The sequence below is a fragment of the Dipodomys merriami genome, unplaced genomic scaffold (assembly GCF_024711535.1).
Source record: "Dipodomys merriami isolate MVZ:Mamm:240054 unplaced genomic scaffold, mDipMer1.0.p SCAF_13, whole genome shotgun sequence".
Lineage (NCBI taxonomy): Eukaryota > Metazoa > Chordata > Mammalia > Rodentia > Heteromyidae > Dipodomys > Dipodomys merriami.
In genome coordinates this window covers 5,880,970-5,902,792 of record NW_027202604.1, presented here as the reverse complement: position 1 = coordinate 5,902,792, position 21,823 = coordinate 5,880,970, and the positions used below count along the sequence as shown (strand labels likewise).

Genomic DNA, 21,823 nt, shown 5'->3' with positions numbered 1-21,823 from the left:
TTCTTGCTAATGAATGTGCAGCTGTCACATTCAGGACTTTTCTTCCTTCTAAAAGTTTTTGGAACATGGGAACTACCTTCCTACATTGTGAAATATTTTCTTGTTTCCCACTTTGGGGAAAAATAACTTCACAAGAAGTCTGAAGAGTCATGAGTGAAATAAAACAGCTTTGGAATATATAGATTTCCTTCTTGTTCTTTCTTTGTTCCCTTTTGCAATACTAAAGTCTTCTGCCTTAGTGCTTACCAACTGTATGTACAGTGGCCCCAGTTTCTCAGCTAGACCAAGGTCAATCAGGTTGATTTTCTTCCTATCCACTTAATTTTGGAAAGAAGAAATTGGGTAATTTACTCAACTTCAGAGAATGCAATAGAAATGAGTTCTCATAGAAATACCCTCACTAGTTGAGAGAGAGAAATTCTGTTCTTACAATAAAAAAAAAACAAAAAACCAGAACACCCATAGATTACCTGCACAATGGTAACTCAATTGGGCTCCCATAATTATTTCCTTCTGCAATATGTCTCTATTCTTCCTCCTTCATCACATGTATCTCAAGAACTGTTAGCCATGTGCTTGTGGCTCATGCCTATAATCCTAGCTATTCAGGCCTGCACTCTGGGCCTGGGTGCTGTCCCTCAGCTCTTCAGCTCAAGGCTAAGCTCTACCACTTGAGCCACAGTGTCACTTTCAACTTTTTCTACTTCTGTGGTGCTGAGGAATCGAACACAGGGCCTCATGCATGGAAGGCAAGCACTCTACCACTGAGCCACCTTCCCAGCCCCCTGTCGGACTCTTATCTTCAATACATCACTAAAAACCATAAGTAGAGCTGTGGCTCAAAGTGGTAGAACACTAGCTTTAAGCAAAACAGCTCAGGGACAGTGTCCAGGCCCCCAGTTCAAGCCCCACAATGGGGGAAAAAAGGGAATTGTTCATGTTGTATCTTGTAGAAGAGAAGAGAGGGGAGGAGTGGAGGGTAAGGGATAAGCGGACAGGCAAGAATCAAAGTGGGAAGAGATGGGAGGGGAAGGAAGGATAGGGGAGAGAGAATTTTTTTCAAATACCCTTTTATGGTGCCCAGCCTGTCTTGTTTTGCCTGGGACCTGTTATAGCACCCAGACTCGCATGTCCCAGGAACAACCTGGTTCATAGGCAAGCAAAACTAGTCACTTGATTTTCATTTTCCCTTTCTTCTGTTTGTGAGTTTCCTTTGAAGCTTAGATCAATTAATCTAAACCAGAAATTGGCAGGTCTGCCAATTGTGGTCTTCAAGTGCTGCTTGTGATTCTCATACAAGCCACAGAAGCAGAAGCAACCCCTAAGAATTTGTTAGAGATGCAAACTGAATCACTACTGAACAAGAGACTGATGGAGAACTTGTAATTTGTCAAACCCTTTAGGCAATTATGATGCTTAACAAATATTTCAGGGTTACTAGTTGATCATAACAGTATTATTTGTGATTCGTGGAAGTTCCCAAGACCTCAGTCTTGTCAGGTTTGGATACTGTGAGGGTCAAAGGAACAGGAGCACATAGAAAAGAGTAAAAGAAAGAAGAGTTAAAAGACATAAGAAAAAGATCAATAAGGATGAAACTTTCTTTAGGGGGTCAGAAATTTTCTATTCATATTGATAGATCAGTCTTCAGTCTAGCACCTTCCAGAAGTAGGACCCTAACTTGAATGAAAAAATAAACGCCTAACAAAACAAATTTGATGACAGCATCATCTGTATTTATCAATACCAATTATCCAGCAGATGGTGTCCTAGTTGTGATATAGAGTATATTGATAACTCATAAGAGTAAGGAAAGCAATCCCTATTACATGTAATAAACTAAGACTCTGAAATGATAAAACATTCATACAGAATGCTGTAGCATCTGTTAGTCCCAGTAATATCATTGAGATAAGTTAAGATGAAAGACTATATGGTAAGGCTTTTTCCTTTGCATATGTCCCTTCTTTATGTATTCTAAAAGAATAAGAGAAAAAGTAATACTAACTTTAATAAGTTTTTCTTTCCTTAAAATAGCAATCTTATATTCTGAGAGAAAGCCAAAGTCAGTGCATATGACCAGTCCCTTACCCACAGTGAAAATGAGCAGTGCTGGAGAGTTCAAATACAGTGTCTCAGAACCCTTCCCCAAAGTGTCATCTTGTCTAGTAGACTGCATGCAGAAGATTAATGGCCTACACACACACACACACACACACACACACAAATATTAGCATTTAAGGTCTGTTCATTTTAGATGAAACTGTGATGCCCAATTTGGTTATCAGAGTATCCCAAAGTATTGGCTAAACATGGATGTGCTTCCAGTGCTACCAATGACTCTTATCCTACTCATCTTCTCATCTTCTGCCTCTTTTCCCTTCTACTTATTTCTTTGAAAAAGGACTGGCAGTATTGCCTCACTAGTGTGTACTTGCCTTTACTTTGTGAAATCTCAATTCACACTAGCGTGATCCTTTTCAACGACTGGCCTGTTTTGAAGATGTCAGGCAGTATGAAGCTGTAAAGTAGTCTTTAGCTTTTCTTGGCCAACTATTGAATCCTGCTTGATACTCCAGTGAAGGATCAGACCATTCCTGCTAAGGCCTACATTTAAGGAGTCCCTAGTCTATGTTTCAGAAGATCTTGGGAACCTCTGATTCTTTTCTTCCTGCTTTGCCTGCCTCTTTTCCCCTTCTGCTTCTCATTTGCTTCTCTCTTTTTTACCCTACCCTGATTTCCATCTCCTTCTCTGAGCTTCTGCAAACATTCTCTATCTGAGAAACCTGATGTGCTAGTCTGCTTCTCTTAAAAAATCGAGGTAGTGTTTGCACTTGCTGAACGTTTAGATTATTTATCCTTGTGGTGAAAGCTATATTACTAAGATAGCATTAATGTCCCAACAAATAATGTGTGCCCTAGAAAACAGTCAGTTCTTATGAAACTAATTGGTGCTGGCTCCAAAAGGAAATACAAAATTGAACATATTTTATTTTATTTTTAACAGGATTGGTATTAAATATTTTTGCATCTTGAAGACTTAGATTCTAATCTGCATAGGTCATAAATAGTACAAAGTGAGTTCAACACATCACCATTATCTCTGTGTATGGGTCAACTTTTAAGCAGTTGCCTCAAACACACCATACATAAATTGGGCAACTTTGAAAAATGATATCAAAAGTTTGATTTTCATCTTGGTTAGATTTGTACAGTTTCTAACATATGCAAGATAAGAGACGGTCTTTCAAATCACTTGAAGGTAGAAGAATTGTTCGCTTGGTTCTTTAGGACATTAAGGATTTCATAAATGTCACTGCAGGGCAGAAATTGTCTCACAATTAAATGTTTGTAGGACCATTTTACTTGCATGGAACTTCTAAATCATAAGCTAACAGAGATGCAAGAGTATCCATTTGAAGGAATATTTACTTTCTTCATGTTTTTCTAGTAGTATTTCCTTCTCTTATCCTCCTAATAGAGAAAATCCCCTGTTCTCCACTGTTTTCATATTAGAGCTTAGCAATCTTTGGATATAAGATACAATACATATATTTCACTAGTACTTAGCACAGTGCCCAACACAGAGAAGTGGTCAATGAGAGAAAGTCCACAATTTTCCAGGACTGGGAAGAGTACAAGTGAGATATATGTCTTACGTCTAAATATCTTATCAAGTTTTCCCCAGCGGGACCAGACTCTATTCCCTGCAGATTGACCACGGAGAATGAAGAACCTCTTGCCTTGAGCCCTAACTGGATAGTAACACCAACTAAAGAAAGGTTTTATCCAGAAGTTAAACTTAACCAAACCCTGGGTCCCAGAGATGAAGGGACAGAAGTCCTGCAGATTCTGTACATCTATGTGGCCAGTATCTATGTGGTCTGTATCTATGAGTACATGTTTATGTGGCCTGTCTCTTTGAGGGTTCATGTGCATGGACTATACAGATGGCTAGAGAACTTACTGTATTGAAAGTCCTAGGGGTCTGCTCTTTATAAGTGCAGAATCAGAGGAAGATTCTGATTCATCTAGGTAGCTGATATCCTTGCAGCTCTGGTCGATGTTACCCAATTCTGTGAGGCCTTATGCAATGCAATGCACCTTGATTGTCCAGATCTAAGGGACCTGCCCCTATGTAACCCTGTATTTGACCAGTGTCTACAGAGTCCTCAGCTATGTCAAAGTCTGTGTGGCCCATATTTATACATCCAACATTACCACACACCAGGAGAAATGGCAGTATTCAAAGTACTATGGAATGACTCTTAGGAAAACAGCATTGGAGCAAATTTCACTTGGTCTATTTAGTCAGTATTCATGAGGCCTATGCTTATGCATACAACATCTGTGCAGCTGACATCTATGTGGCCAGTCCTGTGTGGCTACATCTATGAGTTAGACCTCTATGCACACCACATCTTTAGAGATTGTGTCTATATTATCTGTCTTTATGAGGTCTATGTCTATATGACCAAAGTCATAGATAGGTCTCTATTCTACAGTTCAGACTTTGTTTGCCTAGTTTGGGATGAGCATAGCCTTCAAAAGTACAAAACAAATCATTTCCATGGCTCATTCTTGTCTGAGTCAAAGTGTATGGCATGGTTCTCAATAAATGTTGGTTAAACTAAATAAAATCATTAGGAAATAAACCACCAGCAGTAATTTTTAGAGACTTAGGAATATTTTTGGTCATGAAGCACATTTTTATACTTCAAAATGTCAGCATATTTAAGAGGAAGCAGCTGTTGCATACCCACTTGCTAGCTAATCTAAGAGAGACTTAAAATTCACACAGGAGAGAAGAAAATAAATCAGATATATTTCTAAGTCTTCCTTCTCCACAAAAACTTATTGAGGATCTTTAGGTTGTATCATGAACCCCTGCTACCTGGGAAGAGATTGGAATAGCTCGAAAGTCTGTAACTAAAGTAATAAAATTTCATACACAGATTATATAAGGTGTTCTTTTATTATCCATAATTCAAGTTGTTGGACATTTTCTGTAAACCTTCCTGGTGCTTTTTGGATGTTTTGCAAAGTGTATTTATAGTGTTTTTATACAAGAAGAGGGTCACAAATGGACCATATGAATACTAATGCTTCTTTTCATTCTCAACCAACGCCCCATTCCACAAAGTATTATCAATTTGTTTCAGTGCCAAAGAATGAGTGTTTCAATAATGAGTATTTGCTATAGGGCACTAGCAGCAAAATGACTCAAAAATCTAAGTCCAGACAATCTCAAATCTTTCTCTTCCACAGAATGCCACCCATTATTTTCCATTCCCTGTCACATATATTGTTGCTAGAGTCATTGGTTGAATAGCAAGAAGAAATCAGAATCAGCCTTTGGGAAATACTGAGAAAAGTGAATCATTATCCTACTTTCTCATTTTTATCTGGGGAGGGGCACAGTACAGTGAGGAAGGCTGTGATTTATTCTTACCACTTTTCACAAGAGGTAATTTCAGAGCCGCAGGTTTTCCTTTTTCCTCTCTTTCTAAATGGATTTGAGCAAAGTATAGTAGTTTCACATAAATGCGTGATTGGACATTTGTGATTTGACTCATGCTCTGGCCAAGTTTAGGTTCTTTTAAAGTCAAATGCCTAACACGTCATCTTTCACCATGAATAATAAATCATGAGTGACTCAAATTCTTTTACCAAATATATTTAAACTTGAGCAATAAAAGAACAAATGAAGAGCATGTACAACTGAGGTAGACGATGTGATTGAAAGCTATGATGTTGGCCAAATTCCCAAATTTCTATATCCAGAATTTCCTTCTTTAAGATAAGAATAAGAGTGATACGTACCTTTGGGAGACATGTAAGCTGAGAGTGCACTAAGATCTGTAACTGCTTAAAAAAGTGCTTCCCCATCCTTTCTTATTATTTTCCTTTCCTATGTGTCAAACATTTATTGGGGCCTATTTCATGGATATTTAAGTACAAGTATATAATATTAAACAAAACACATGGAAGGTTTTTTTAATAGTTATAATGATTATTATTATTGATAGTTCAAATTATTGTGTGAGATATTTCATAAATTAAGCAGTTACATTATTATTACACAGACCACCAAATCAATATGAGATATATCAAAAACTAGCCTCTTTATGCCAGTAATGACATGATGTATGTTTATTGCGCTTCTTGTCCCCAGTGGCTTAGCACAGAACTTAGCCCAAAACAGCAGCCTAATAAATGTTGATGGAATGAAGGCTGGGCTCATGAGACCCGGCTACGTAGGATAACAAGCTTTGATTTGAAACTGTACCACACACACTTCAGTTCCAGTTTTAACCTTATACACCATGACGTTGAAAAGTGTCCTGGAAACTTTCTATTTTGAAATTAAGACTGCTATGTTTTAAAACCACTAAGGCCTAGTTTAACTATGATTATGCAAAGTAACCCAAACCACACACTATTTCTTATCTAGTTCTACTTGTCAATATGAGAAGAGTTTGGAAAATCTGAAGTGTTAGATGACAAAACAAAATACAGGAGAGCTTCCTTACACCTTGTTTTTAAGTTTCCTTTTTTTTTTTTTTTTGTCAGTCAAGGGTCCTGAAGTCAGGGCCTGGGTACTGTCCCTTAGCTCTTCAATTTAAGGTTAGTGCTTTGCCACCTGAGCCACAGTACCACTTACAGCCTTTTCTGTTTATGTGATGCTGAGGAATCAAACTCAGGGCCTCATGCATGCGAGGCAAACACTCTACCACTGAGCTACCTTCCCAGCCCCAGTTTTCCTTATTTTTAACGTTTCACATGACCACAGTTCATCTGTCAAGACTCATGAATCAATACTAACAAATTGTTAGCAAAAACCTCTTCTTCATTTACATTTCTTATGTTTCTGACAAATTTCCTTCTATCACCACAGGAGCCCATCCAAGATCCTACATTGCAGTTAGATGTTAAACCTGCATAGGCTCTCCCACACAGAGACAGTTTTTTTAGACATTCCTTGTTCTGACGGCATTGGCAGCGTTGAGGGTACTTGCCAGGAATTGGGAGGAGTGACCTTAACTTGAGGTTTCTTTTGTGCTTTCTACGACTGGTCAGGTATTATGATTTGAAGAAGAAAGACCACACAAGGAATCCTTATCATATTACCTGATGCTGCCAGGTACATCCATTGATCCTTCTATTTTAATGAGTAAATAAGAATGATTTACAGTAATTGTATAATTAGTGATTTAATGTAACCCCATTAAGGAAAGCCTCTTTGCCCTTTTGCAAATTTCTATGTCATTTTGCGTGCAGTGTATAAAATAGTTGATTCTCTTGGGATAGGCATATGCTAAAATGTGTTTACCTTAACTCCTTGACTTGAAAAGAAGGACCTTTCATCACAGATAAAACGCTGATAAGTGAAACTCCACATGCTGTTACAAGTTAAAAATCCTACCTTTAAAGAATCATTATCCACAGATTCAAGTTAAAATTTAAAAAAAGTATATAGCTTTATATTCTTTCAAGTTCATTCCAATCTCAGAAAATAATATGTATGCTCAACTATGTGGTCAAAATAGGACAAGAAATAGAAGTAGAAGAAGTTAAGCCTTTGAATATTAATTCTCCTAAGCTCGTTTCAAGTAAGGAACTTGCCTAAAGACATGTTAATTCTTTACTAAGTCCTATGCATAAATAATCTGGTGTCTCTAGTCTTAGTGATTTTGGTGTAAATGTATACTCTCCTGTGGGACTAGAAGATATACCAATGTAGCTATTACAAGGATTGGAAACACCATTTTTTTTTTTTACTCTTTTTTCCCAATTACAATGAAGAGAAGTTATTGTGGGATTAATATGATCTATGTCATGGACCATTTTCAGATCAAGACATAAAAGAAATATGTCAGTCCAGAGAAGAAGTTATTGAAAGATAAGGATTACTACAAAAATTGTTAGCATGGTGAATTTCACTGAAATAAATACCCAGAGTATCACATCTGGTTTCCCTGTGTGGCCACACTGGAAAATCCAATTTCTGTAAACATCATTCCTCCACAAAGCTGCCTGTAAGAACAATTTACTGACTTTACTACAGCTTAAGATCTTACTGTAGACAATCTTGGACAGGATTGTCTTGCACAGTATTTTTACCCCATTATCCAAGACATCTACATCTTATGAAGTAATTTGCTTTGGTTGACTTCATCCCACTGGTGTGATTTCAGGGAATTTTTGTAATTTCTGGGATGTCCTGATTTTTATAGCTCCCTGTGAAGGTCAAGTTGTGTTATTTGTATAAGTATATGAAATTCTTTTAAGTATAGAAAACATTTGGCAAATTGGCGATGAGTTAGTTACTCAGAGGTTCATGCTAGCAATCATTTCTTTTTATGAGGGGACGGTGAATGCAGTAAGATCATCTTGATTTTAGTAATGGGACCTTAGCAGGCAACTAAAAGCTAATCAGAAGCTTCTCAGTGTCCAAGAGAACAAATGGGAAAAAATGGCATGAGGGTTATTTTTGTTTGTAAAGTTTATCCAGTGAGTCACTCATTTGCAGGTTGACATTTAAAAAAAAAACCACAGTAGTTGAGTGTTTTCCATTCCGCTGAACGAGACTGCCTTAATAATTTCAGTCACTAAAATAAGTGATTGTGTGAAGTGTCAAGCATAGGAAACAAGATCGGGAAGAGCCTTTTACAGACCAGCCCTTCACAAGAGTCTTCTTTTTTTTTTTTTTTTATTGTGAAAATAGCATACAGAGGGGTTACAATTACATGGAGAAGATAATGAGCACATTTCTTATCAAGCCTTGTTGCTTCCTCCTTTGTTTTCCCTTCCCAACTCTTCCGATTACCCCCACCCTGCCTCTTGTCCCTTGACATTAACTAATGTTTTTGATTCCATATTTAAGAAAGTAGGAATAAACAACCTCAACCCGTGTCTTCATTCTTATGCTTGGAGCAATGCAAATACACACGTTCAAAGGCATTTTATACTGCTATCTCCCCTTGGAAGTATGAGGTTATAAGAAGTAAACGTGTTCAGAGGCAATAGCACTGCAGGCAGGCTGCTGTCCCCTACATATCGCCTTGTCCAACCTATTTATCATGAACTGCTTAGTCTGTCTTTGAAAAGTGACCACAGCAGCACATGGAATCACATGTGGAATGAGAGATCCCAGAGCAGCTGAAGCTGGAGATACAGCAGGGAGTGTTCGGACTAAGAGGATAAGAACCAGCTGACAGGCAAAATGAAGGAGAGCAGGTAAAGATGGGGTATTGACAGATGGAGAAACCGTAGAAAGCTCATTTGCAAGTTATTGCTGAGCATGACACGCATTGCTAATATCACAGTGAGTGGCACTTTTAAGAGGACAGTCCTGTGTGCCCAAGTGACATTAGGACAGGGGAATTTCTCTTTGAAGGTTGATCTCTCCAGATTTAGTATCAGACTTCAGTGCCAAAAGGGTTGTTGGATTACAGCACATCGACACTTCCATGGTCCTCAAACTTGTGAAACCATGTGACATTTAACATAGGATGATTAGTCTGTGAATTCTTTATGAGTGAGGTGGATCATTTGATTGCTTCTACCACAACTTCCTGCATGTGGTTTGATGTAGACTGCCCACTTAAGAAATACACCAGACTAGAATTCCTCTTGGTTTCATACTGATGAACTTTTCAAAGGGAGCTGAATTATGATTCTTTGTAAATAGAACAATGGTTTTCTCAGCTGCTGATCTAGGGAAAGCAATTTTGATATCAGAGTTTTGCTGATTAATAAAATAAAGCAATATAGGAGGACAACAGAAAAGTAATAGGACAAATAGGAAAAAAGCATGTTTCAAAGGCACTTATCCTCTTTTTAAAATTTTTAAGAGGAAAATGTATGTATTGCAAACATTCTTCTATTCCGGCATTGTGTTTAGAGAAACTTATGACATGTTTATTTTTCCCCAGAGAATATTTAGAACTTGCATCCATGTATATCTTGAAGAATCACCTGATGGTTTCCTCCAAAGCTTAAGTGAAATGTGGTCATCTGTGTACATTCCCTCATGAGATGACAGATGCAGTTAACAAGCAGTGATTTCTCACTGCTCTTATCATTATTAACAGGGTGTCATGTTACCCATCGGTTTCCAAACAAGGAAAGACAATGACCCTCTATCCTCCCCTTCCTCCTATGCTCTTTTAAATGCAGACAGTACCACAGGGACATCGGCGATATCAACGACGACAAGTGTGGAAATCCGCAAAAGCAGTGTTATGACAACTGAGATCACCTCTAAAGCAGAAAAAAGCCCCACGACAGCTAGCGGCAATAGCTCATGTCCTTCCACAGAGACGGAGGAGGAAAAGGCAAAACGACTGCTTTACTGCTCCTTATGCAAGGTCGCTGTCAACTCGGCCTCACAGCTGGAGGCGCACAACAGTGGTGAGATGCACATGCTTTCATTCTGTCTCCACAGCCCTGCAACCATCTTCCTCTGAATAGATTAGAACTTGTGCAGCAGGACACAAGGGCTGGGGGGACAGTGGCACAATTATTAGATGGCATTCATTAGCCATTAAAACATAAAAGTGACAAGCAAAGTGGTATTTATATGGGGGCAGGGGAGGGTTTCCAGAGCTTGTCGACTATGGTGTGTGCATGTGTACGTATGCACCTGTGTGCATGTGTATGTGTTTTTGCAAACTAGGTAGAATAGCATATAATTCTAAGTTTTTTTTTATATTAACCTGATTTCTGGATTACTGTGCACATCTAGTATTTGCTTCTAAGTGATATTTTCTAAAGTTATGTCATAAAACATGGCCTGTACTTTTCCATGTATGTTTGGTTAAAACATCTATATTATGATTTCTATAGCTAATAATGCTGTTGTAGCCAACACTATGTAAAATAAATACTTAAGAGAGAATTTAGTATTTTTTATGCGAGGCCACTGAGTTACGAACTCTACATGTAAGTTTTTGTGTGCTCTTCCTACAACTTAAAGACAGTGTGTTTTGTTATAGGACCAATCAAGCACAAAAACAAGAAAACAAAACCCCAATGTCTCTTACTTGAACTGTAAACTTTAAAACAGAAAAGTAAATAGGAGAATATTGAGAAACAAACACAAAATGCTCTTCCTTTATAATTTGGTCCTATCTAGTTGTCTGTTGCTCTCTCTGACTCTGTCTCCATTTTTTTCTTGGAGGTATTTTTTTTATTTTATTATCTTTAAGTAGTTGTACAAAGACGTTCCCATTCTACAAAACAGTATATGAGTACAAAGTGTCTGACAACATTGTCACCCATCCCTCTTAACCCATCCTTTCTCTCACTTCTTTTCCTTTAATTGAGATTAGGTGATGACATAAAATTTCACATAAAAATTCACATATTCCAGTATTGTGGAATAGTGATACTCAGAGTCACAAACACATTTAAATTTTTACAAAGCATATTGTCATTATCATGGTCTATACAGTTTGTGAATTCTATGAGCTTTGACATTACAAGTTATTTTTTCCACATCAGGTGATGTTTACACTTTCCTTTTGCTTAGTGTGGACTGTTCCCACTTCTGTCTCCATTTCTGTTTGCCCCTGCTTCTCTCTCTCTCTCTCTCTCTCTCTCTCTCTCTCTCTCTCTCTCTCTCTCTCTCTCTCTCTCTCTCTCTCTGTCTCTCTCTGTACTTCTCTTGGTGTCTCTTTCGGCATGTGTGTGGGAAGTGTGGGTGTGATTAGGTGTACATACAAACATCAGCTTTTCTCTAAAATGTGAGTTGATTTCCAAGATCGACTTTTCATTTAAAAGACTGTTCTTTGCCAGGGTTATGTCAGCAGCTGTACCAGAAGTAGATTCATCTGTGAATCATGTCTGGAGTTAATACTGCAGCTGCATGTTTAGTCACTGACCAATTGTGCCTCATTCGTAATATCTGGGCATTGACTTTAAAACTCTGAGGGGTGACTGCAGATGGAGAACAATTCCTTTAGCATGTGTCTTCCTCCTACCAACATTAACTGCAGTCAGGCACAGTTCAGGAGTTCAGTTGCTGGGAAACCTAGAAACCGATCTGCCTTTCTATCAGAATCTGTACCATCCACATTTGCCATACATATACAGGTATAATGCAAATACAAGTATAATCATCATGAATTCCACGTACTTCTTAAAAATTCTTTGACAGAAAAACACATTTATTTGGAGGCAAGTATCAATTTGGCAGGCCAAATCTGTCCTTCACAGTTAGAGTTTAAGAATTTTGGAGTCCTAGAATTCTTAGCAGAAACATTGCTACATCAATGTGTTTTTCTGCTGGCTTCACACTCACCATGTAACAGAGGCTAGCCTCAAACTCACACTCTTCCTTCCTCCATTCTCATTGTTGGGATTACAAGTACATACCACTATACCTGGCTCTTGTTTATATGTTTCTTGTTGGAAGTCCTGGGACTTGAACTTAGGGCCTGGGTGCTATCCCAGGGCTTTTACGCTCAAGGCTAGCTCTCTACCACTTGAACCACAGCCTCATTTCTGTCTTATTTGGTAGTTAATTAGAGATAAGGGTCTCACAGACTTTCCTGCCTGGGAAGGCTTTGATCCCAGATCCTCAGATCTCAGCCTCCTGAGTAGCTAGATTATAGGTGTGAGCCACCAGTGCCCTGCTTACTTTTACATTTTTAAAATAAGCAGCACTGGGGTTCAAGTCATGAATCAAGCTTTCAGTGAGGTCAGCCTCTGAACTGCTATGGATTTACTAACAAGTTGTATCTGTGGAGCTGTTGTGATATCAGTTGTAAGCTATATAAAATTACCATAGTAACCATGTTCACTATTCAATAGAGACTGATGTGTTCTTTCTTTTCTTTTCTTGTCTTTTCTTTTGTTGCTCATGTGTCTTGCAGTTTGGGCCTGGGTGCTGTCCTTGAGCTTTTACACTCAAGGCTACCATTATACCATTTGGAGTGCCAATTCCAGTTTTCTGAGGGTTAATTGGAGACAAGAGTCTCACAAGCTTTCCTGTTTGGGATGGCTTTGAGTGATGATCCTCACATCTCAGCTAGGATTACAGGCATGGGTCACAAGCAAATACCTGACTAATGGTATTTTAAGGGAGAAGCTCTATATCATTGACATTATTTAGAGCTTTCAGTTCATTATGCTATGGAAAAGCATAATGCACAGCCCACTTCATTCTGTTATTTTACATGTGGATGTTGATTTTTTACAAATACAAGAACAATAATTATTTTGCCTCAACATATTCAAAACTAGACAACTAAGCAAAAAGTAAATAAAATTACTTGAAGCTTTATGATTTGCTGAGTTTGGATGAAATATGGTATTGCTTTCAGAAGTCATTCATACAAAACTTCAAATAGAATTACTATCAGGTCAGGCTTTCAAGAGTGTCAGGATGATACCTTTGCTTGAAATCTTGAAGATTTTCTCAAGACAGAGATGGCACGGAGATGGTGCAGAAACATATTTTTGACTGCTCTGCTGAGCAGTTGCATAGGATGCAGAGGTAGGCCTGGACCTTGGAGGGCATTTATGCGATACAGAAACAAGAAGTGATATTGTGGACTAGTACAGGGCCACAGCCCTTTAGTATATCCTGGTTTATAGAATTCTGCTCAGAAGAAGAGGGTGCTGGAAGAAAATAGATTGGGAGGCGGGATTTGAAAGACCCAAATAAAAGCCAATTTTACACAAGACGATTAATATGTGAGGTAGAAAATCAAGGGATATATATTATGGAAGACTGGTATACAACCACAGCCAGTTGTGTTGGAAGCCCTGAGTGAAATTTTAGGGACTTAGCTAAGGATCAGTTTTCTAGATTTCAAGAATGTCATTGAAGGCTTGTTTTCTGTGCCCGTGAGGGTAACTTAGTCTTGCCTATCTCAGTGTCTTATTGGGCATTAAAATAGCACTTAATGCATATAGTTGCTGCGAGCCAACTGCACAGTTAGCACAGCCTCGAGGGTGTATCAAGGTATTGCAATAAAAACGAGTTTCAATCTTCATCATGTATATATTCTCCATGTACATTTATCCCCAACGTTTTCAGTTAAAACAAGATTTTTTAAATTGAATTTGAGCTTTATTTGGGATAAATAAAAGTAGTTACCTTTAGAGCTTCTTAAAACATTAAAAATATAAACTGTCTAATAGCTATTTAATTATGAATACTCTGCCACTAAGTGCATGAGGTTATACTGTACAAAGTTCAGCTGTACTGATGATTAATAATAACCATAGAAGCAAAGCCACTTGTTGAAGTCCCCCTACCAACCTTGAGATGTGTGTGTGTGTGTGTGTGTGTGTGCATGTAAGCTATGTACCAAGCCCTGGCTCCAAATCACAAATGATTTGAACCACAAGTGAACCAGGAGTCCCTTCTGAAAATCAGGATGAGATGCTCTTGGTTTCTCAGGTGCACTGGAAATCTAAATTTGCCCCTGAAGTGCATTTCATTTTGAATACAGGAGGGGAATTTTTGAAATAAAATTATCTGTTGCAAGAAAGAGGTGCAGAACACCTTCAACGTATCTGTATCTGGCATCCTAGAACATGTGTACCATCTGCAAAGTAGAAAATTCCTGTGTTTACTCTATTGCATGGAGGCCGGGCAAAGAAGAGTAGGGCACCAACAGCACTAACTTGAATTGCTTCGTCCTTCAGTGCAGTGCTGCAGTTCCTCCAATGCTAACACCACGCTGACTTCTTTAGGTTGACATATGAGTATTATAATAGTTATGCATTAAGAACATTGATATTCAAAGCAAACAACCTAGGTTGTAAAGTGTGTATGTTTTATATTGATTGGTTAAAGTCATGATTATCCTGAATAAAATGTGTAGCTATGAACTATCTTATTCGATAGGAGGGGATCTACACTGATCTAGAATGTTCCAAACATGTTTTACTCATTAATGTTCAGTAATGCTCTGAGGCAGATGTATGACTCAGAAGTTAAGAATCTCTTTTTATGTTTGCAGAACTGATCAAAAACCTAATAAATACAAGTAGGAAGTAGAAATTAATTTAAACGAATACCAGAGAGGCTACATGTGATAATAAAAGAAATTCCTAAATTAAAACACATCCCCAAGAGGGATGAAGAAGGAAAACGTAATAACTAGAAATTAAGCAAAATTTAAGCAATCCTTTTTTTTGGGGGGGGGTCTGGTCATGGGGCCTGAACTCTGGGCCTGGGCGCTGTCCCTCAGGGCTGGCCACTGTCCCTCAGCTCTTCACCTCAAGGCTAGCACTCTCCCACTTGAGCCACAGCGCCACTTCCGGCTTTTTTCTTTTTGCTTATGTGGTGCTGAGGAATCGAACCCAGGGCTTCATGCATGCAAGGCAAGCGCTCTACCACTGAGCCACCTTCCCAGCCCCAAGCAATGCTCTTGAGGGAAAATTGCCATCATGATGGAACTACTGTGATCTGAAAAAAAAAATGTTGATGATTGCCAAGTGGAGTTACAGTACCTATGTGTGAGAGCCCAGAGAGGTTAATGCTTTAGTGAAGAGAAGCATTTATTTACAGGTTATCTTCCTACACTTTGAGCTTACCTTTCATTTTCTTACTTACTTGCATTGTATTAGCCTAAAGAGACCTTCACAGAACCATCGTTTTTTTTTTAAATTATTAATCTTGCTCTTCCATTTTGAACCTAAAACACATAGTCAAGCGAGGTTGTTTAGATTCTGTTTAAAAAGTGGATATTTAATTAGTGCCACCTTTGCAAACACACCATGTTTAAATTGATTACATTTGTTACACATCACTTCCAACTCTGCCTTCAGCAACTAAATCACTCTTCCTCATCAGCCTTCATTTATGGCTTATTATAGCATCAAGAGGAAATGAAACTCAGTCACACCCATTTAATTTCCTCTCAGAGGGCTCTCAAGTTCAGTTGCTAGGATGATGGTGTTTGCTTGTGATGTGGAGCAGCATTTTACAAAAGTGAAAAGTTCAATAGGATTATACAAGGTGACAGGAACTCGTTGTTACCGTCTATACATCATGGCCAGGCTTCAGCCTTAGTCCCAAAGGTTCACATTTGGATATTATACGGTTCCTTAACTTATCTACTAGCTAACACTTCCCCTGTCATTCTTTTTATTTCTCTTTCCCCGTCCCCAACTATTCCTGGCAGGTACTAAGCACAAAACTATGCTAGAAGCCAGGAATGGAAGTGGGACTATCAAAGCCTTTCCTCGGGCAGGAGTAAAAGGCAAAGGACCTGTCAACAAAGGAAACACGGGCTGCAAAACAAGACTTTCCACTGTGAAATCTGTGATGTGCATGTCAACTCAGAAACCCAACTGAAACAGGTAGGCAGGGCAGATGGTGGGAATGTAAACAAAGCAGCCCTGCCCCCTCCCCCCACAAGCAGGATACATGTGCAATCTTTCTTCCTTTCCCTTCTGTAATTCTGCTCTATCCTTCCATCCATCCCTCCATCCACCCATCTGCCTACTCACCCCCTTGTCTTCTTTTATTTTATTTTATTTTTATTGTGAAAATACTGTACACAGAGGGGTTACAATTACATGGGCAAGATAATGAGTACATTTCTTATCAAGCATTGTAGCCTCCTCCTTTGTTTCCCCTTCCCATCCCTTCCCACCCTCCCACTTCCACCCCCCCCACCCATCCGCCCTGGTTCCCCCCACCCACCCACACCAAAGTTGTAAAGTTCCTTTTCCACATAACGACTTGTATATTTCATTGTTGCAATGGGTCCACCTGTATCCTTATTTAAAGGATTTGTTTTTCCCCTTCCCCTCCACAAATTATACCAACATCAAATACAGTGAAAGCAGGGGTTATACTGTGGGGGAGGGACATACAAAGCAACAAAGAAATAATCTTATGAATGTGTTAGAAATAATCACATGAAAGAAAAAAATATTTGAATACATATCTTAGGGTTCATTTTCCTAACATCACCTACTCTGACCTTTTCTGCTTGACTCACACATATACTAGATATTGCAAGTAAGGGAAACCATGGGACCTATGTTTCTTTGGGCCTGGCTTACTTCACTTAATATAATTTTTTCCAAGCCTTTCCATTTCCTAACAAATGGGGCAATGTATTCTTTCTGATGGAGACATAGAATTCCATTGTGTATATATACCACATTTTCTTGATCCATTCATCTACTGAGGGGCATCTGGGTTGGTTCCATATCTTAGCTATAGTAAATAATGCCATCTAATCTTCGATAAGGGAGCTAAAACAATAGAATGGAACAAAGACAGCCTCTTCAGTAAATGGTGCTGGCAAAATTGGTTAACAACTTGTAGAAAACTAAAGCTAGATCCTTATATATCACCCTGCACCAGAATTAACTCCAAATGGAGTCAAAGCAGACACTCTGAAAACATTACAGAACGGATTAGGAGAAACCCTAGGTCTCCTTGGCACAGGCCGAAATTTTCTTCATAGAGACCCAGAAACACAACAAATCAAAGAAAGGCTGGACAAATGGGACTGCATGAAGTTGCAGAGCTTCTGCATGGCAAAGGACATAGCTAGCAAGATCAATAGAAAGCCCATGGATTGGGAGAAGATCTTCACTAGCCATACAACGGATAAGGGTCTCATATCTAAAATATACCTGAAACTCAAAAATTAAATCCCCAAACAACAAATCCTCAAAGAAACAACTGCCCAATAAACAAGTGGTCTAAAGACTTAAAGAAAAACTTCTCTGAAGAGGAAAGAAGGATGGCTAATAGACACCTGAAGAAATGCTCAACCTCCCTAGCCATAAAAGAAATACAAATCAAAACAACATTGAGATTCCACCTCACCCCAGTTAGAATGGCTATAATCAAGAAATCTAATAACAATAGATGATGGAGGGGATGTGGACAGAAGGGAACCTTACTTCATTGTTGGTGGGAGTGTAAACTTGTTCAACCACTTTGGAAAGCAGTATGGAGGTTCCTCAAAAGACTCCACTTAGAGCTCCCCTATGACCCAGCAATCCCACTTTTGGGCATTTACCCAAATGTTTACAAACAAGACCACACTAAAGCTACCAGCACGACTATGTTTATTTCTTTTTGTTTTTTGAGGGAAGACAATTTTTTTATTGCACCCCCTTGTCTTCTATCCACTGTCCTTTTTTGTGTATATTAATTTGCCGGGAAATGCAGTGGCTTCTAGGATCTCTTGAAAGTTCTTGGCAGGGAGTTTGCCCTATTCCGTTGTATGGAGTAGGAGGAGACAGTTATCCAATCTTTCCTCTATCATATTTCCCATTCAAATATGTTAACTCTCATTAAAGGTCAACTTACCATGTTCCGTTTCTATGTGTTTTGCTATTTCCATGCTGCAACTAATTTTGTGCTGTGCTACTCTCTTATTGTGTGTAGTTTATTACACGGTATTGTGCTGTAGTTCTAAATCCTGCAACCAGCTGCTAAAAGGGATGACTAATCACATTGCATTCATTTCTATACTGAATAGCCTTCTAAACATGTCAGTGGTATATTTCCAGCGGAAGGCCCAGCCTTCGTATTGTGTTGTGTTTTATATATGTGTGTGTACAGGATTTTGCTGATTTTATGCACCTTGGTTATTTATCTTTAGAATTTGAAGGGCTGACATTTGGCTGTACAAATGTGAGGATAAATATTGGTATGGAAATAAATTCATGCCTTCCTGGGCATCTTTGTTTATTTGCACATAAAATTCCTTTAGACATGCCTTTCCTTTGCGAACACTTTTCTAAAAATGGATATGTGTTCAGGGAGAAGTCAAAAAGCTGGGCATCAGAATCCAAGGGCACAAGTGTGTGCCTTTTTAAAAAATTTGTCTTTCTGAAATGTGCATGAAATAATGATTATCTTTCTCCAGGTTAAAACAATATTTGTGAGAGTTTTTGTAGATACCCTTTTTTACGCTGTCACTGTATAATTGCATTTAATAGCACATTAGCAGTCGAAGGCACAAAGACAGAGCGGCTGGAAAGCCCCCGAAACCGAAGTATAGTCCCTACAACAAGCTTCCTAAGGCAGCACATCCACTGGGGGTGAGTGACATCTTTCTTTCCCAATAGATAACATGCTTTCTGTAATGTCCACAGTCTGTGAGAATATACTTTTTGGAAAGGGGTGGGGAGGAGAGAATGTCAGTCAATAAGTGGAGTAAATGTACCTAAGATATCACAAATTGATTTCAGTGAGATCTCGATACCACCACTGGCCCAATGATTTATGTCAAGCCTTTGCCCCATTTTAGCCACAGCTTAGTGTCTTACCTATTTGCATTCAGATCCATCATTGAGCACAGCCAAGGGAGAAAAGATCAGATTCTTTCAATTCTCTAAGGGAGTCGCCTTGTGAAATCTGGTCTTGATGTGAGTGATGATGATAATCAAGGTAGAAGGTCAATAAAAGTCTTTTTAAGAGTTTCAAGACAAAGCATTGATGTTCAAAATACAGGCTCAAGAGGATGACTTTGTTTTCCTTAATCCTTCATCCAAGGGAACTATAGAAGGCCTGGACAAATATATCCTGCAAAATGCCCTCTTTCATTACTCCAAAGTATGCCTTGTAGATGATACAGTGTCCTTGTGTAGAGATCACTAGGGTTATTTGGGAGGGAATCAGGGAGAATTGAGGAAACCTTCCAACATTGTATCTATAACCTATCACTGGTTAAAGGGACTATCATTTCTATCAGACTCGGTCCTCAGTGAAAACTGAGGATGCCGGATTGTGCATTTTGAAATCTGTCTTTCTCAAATAGATCTTTTCATAGTTGGTGCTGTTGTGTACATGGACACGTGAAAATATAAGAAAGCTGTAGTTATTAATTAGAAGATGCTCGTGTCAGTATTCTCTATTTTTATGCAGATGGAACCACTTTTTAAAAAAAATAACAATAGATTTAGCTGCAGAGGAGAATGTGAGTTCTGTGTGGAGCTGGTTTTTCAGCACCGTAGTCCTCTTAACCAGCATAGAAGTGGCTGAAGTTTGTAAGTAAGTAGAGCACTCAAAATCCAGTTAATCTTTAGAATCTCCCTCTGGACTGTGGCCATGTTACTACTTGTAGAAGTGGAAATATTCTCCCCAAGGAGAAGTATCTTCTTGACTTCCTAACCTGGAAATATTGTTTGTTATAATAAAGCAGGATGGAGAAGAGGTGGTGAGTATTTGCATAGAGACAAAGGGGAAAGTGTCAATATTTGGAGAAGTGTTTACTCTTTTTTGAAGAAGTTTTTTGTTACTATTTGGTATTTCCCTTGGATTGGGTTGGGTTTTAGACAGGAGGAAATTGCATTGTCTGTGGTGCCTGCTCAGTGTAGATTGAAAACAACAATGAACCTCTTTTTTTAACCAGGATCTACTCTGTGATGGTTAACAAATGTGTCAAGGGTGGCACACATTTTCTCTATATTTTATATTTCATTTGATCATCTTTTCTTGGTCATTTATTTTATTTTATTTTTGTGCCTGTCCTTGGGCTTGAATTCAGGGCATGAATGTTGCCCCATGAACTTTCTATGCTCAAGGCTATTGCTCTACCACTTGAGACACAACTCCAGTTCCAGCCTTTTGGTGATTAATTGGAGATAAGAGTCTCAAGAACTTTCCTGACTGGGCTGTCTTTGAAACACAGTCCTCCTGAGTAGTTAGGATTACAGGCATAAGCCACTACTTAAAAAAAAAAAGATGAATACTTTCCTCGGCAAGTATAATTTTCAACTTAAATAAGATTCCCAGGTCCTTGTCTAGAGGATTCTTTAGCATTGCTGGTTGGCCATTTTCAGCTCTCCCGCTCTTCCAAAGGGAAAAATGTTGTTCAAGGCTTTTTATTTTCTTTATTGTCAGTTCAGCAGTTTGACTTTATGATTGTAGCTGTTCACTGCTTTGTGTGCGTGCGTGCACACGCGTGCACATGAGTACGCCAGTAGTGGAGCCTGAACTAAGAGCCTAGTGCTCTCAATTAATTACGTTACTCAAGGCTGACCTTCTACCACTTTAGCTACACCTCCACTTCCACCTTTCTGGGGTTAACTGAAGAAGAATCTTTTGCATTTTTCTGCCCAGGCTGGGTCTCTAGCCTGATCCTCAGATCTCAGCCTCCTGAATAACTAAGGTTACAAACACAAACCATCAGTCTATCACTCCGTTGTATTCCTAAGCCTACTTATCATTTTGACTAATGACTACAGATTCCCAAACTCTTATTCTCATCCTTCTTTTAACTTTTCCTTACAGGTAAAATTAGTGTTTTCAAAAGAACCTTCAAAGCCATTGGCTCCCCGAATTCTTCCCAACCCCCTTGCTGCCTCAGCAGCTGCTGCTGCTGTGGCAGTGAATTCTCCCTTCAGTCTTTGAACTGCTCCTGCAGCCACTCTGTTCCAGACCTCTGCCCTGCCTCCTGCACTTCTGCGACCAGCGCCAGGACCCATTCGGACCGCCCATACTCCAGTACTGTTTGCTCCTTTCTGAATTCCAAACTGGAGTCGTTGTACTGCAATAATTTTTCACAAAACAAAACAAAGAGAACTATGCAGTGTTTATTTATAGTTTAACGCATATCTGAAGAGCCAGGACTTTTGATAGTGAATTGAAAAGATTATTTTAAAAAGGGAGGGGGTAATTAAGGGTGGGAGGGAGGGAGTGGTATTTTCTCCAAATTAAAGCATTCCTCTTGAATCCCTGATTGTTTTAGTTGTGATCTCCAGCATTGACCTGTAGTGGTATCTAGAACTTTCAAAGCCTTTGTGACTGTGCTTTTGGGCACTAATTTTCCCCTGCATTGTCTTTTCTGCTTTATGAAACAACTATAATTGTCTAAGGGCA

The 21,823-nt window shown here is 38.8% G+C and overlaps 1 pseudogene; it reads left to right on the top strand.

Annotated features, from left to right (window-relative positions):
- Positions 1–21,527, top strand: part of LOC138824645 (zinc finger protein 385D-like) — a 240,256-nt pseudogene extending 218,729 nt beyond the window's left edge.
- The last annotated feature ends 296 nt before the right edge of the window (positions 21,528–21,823 follow it).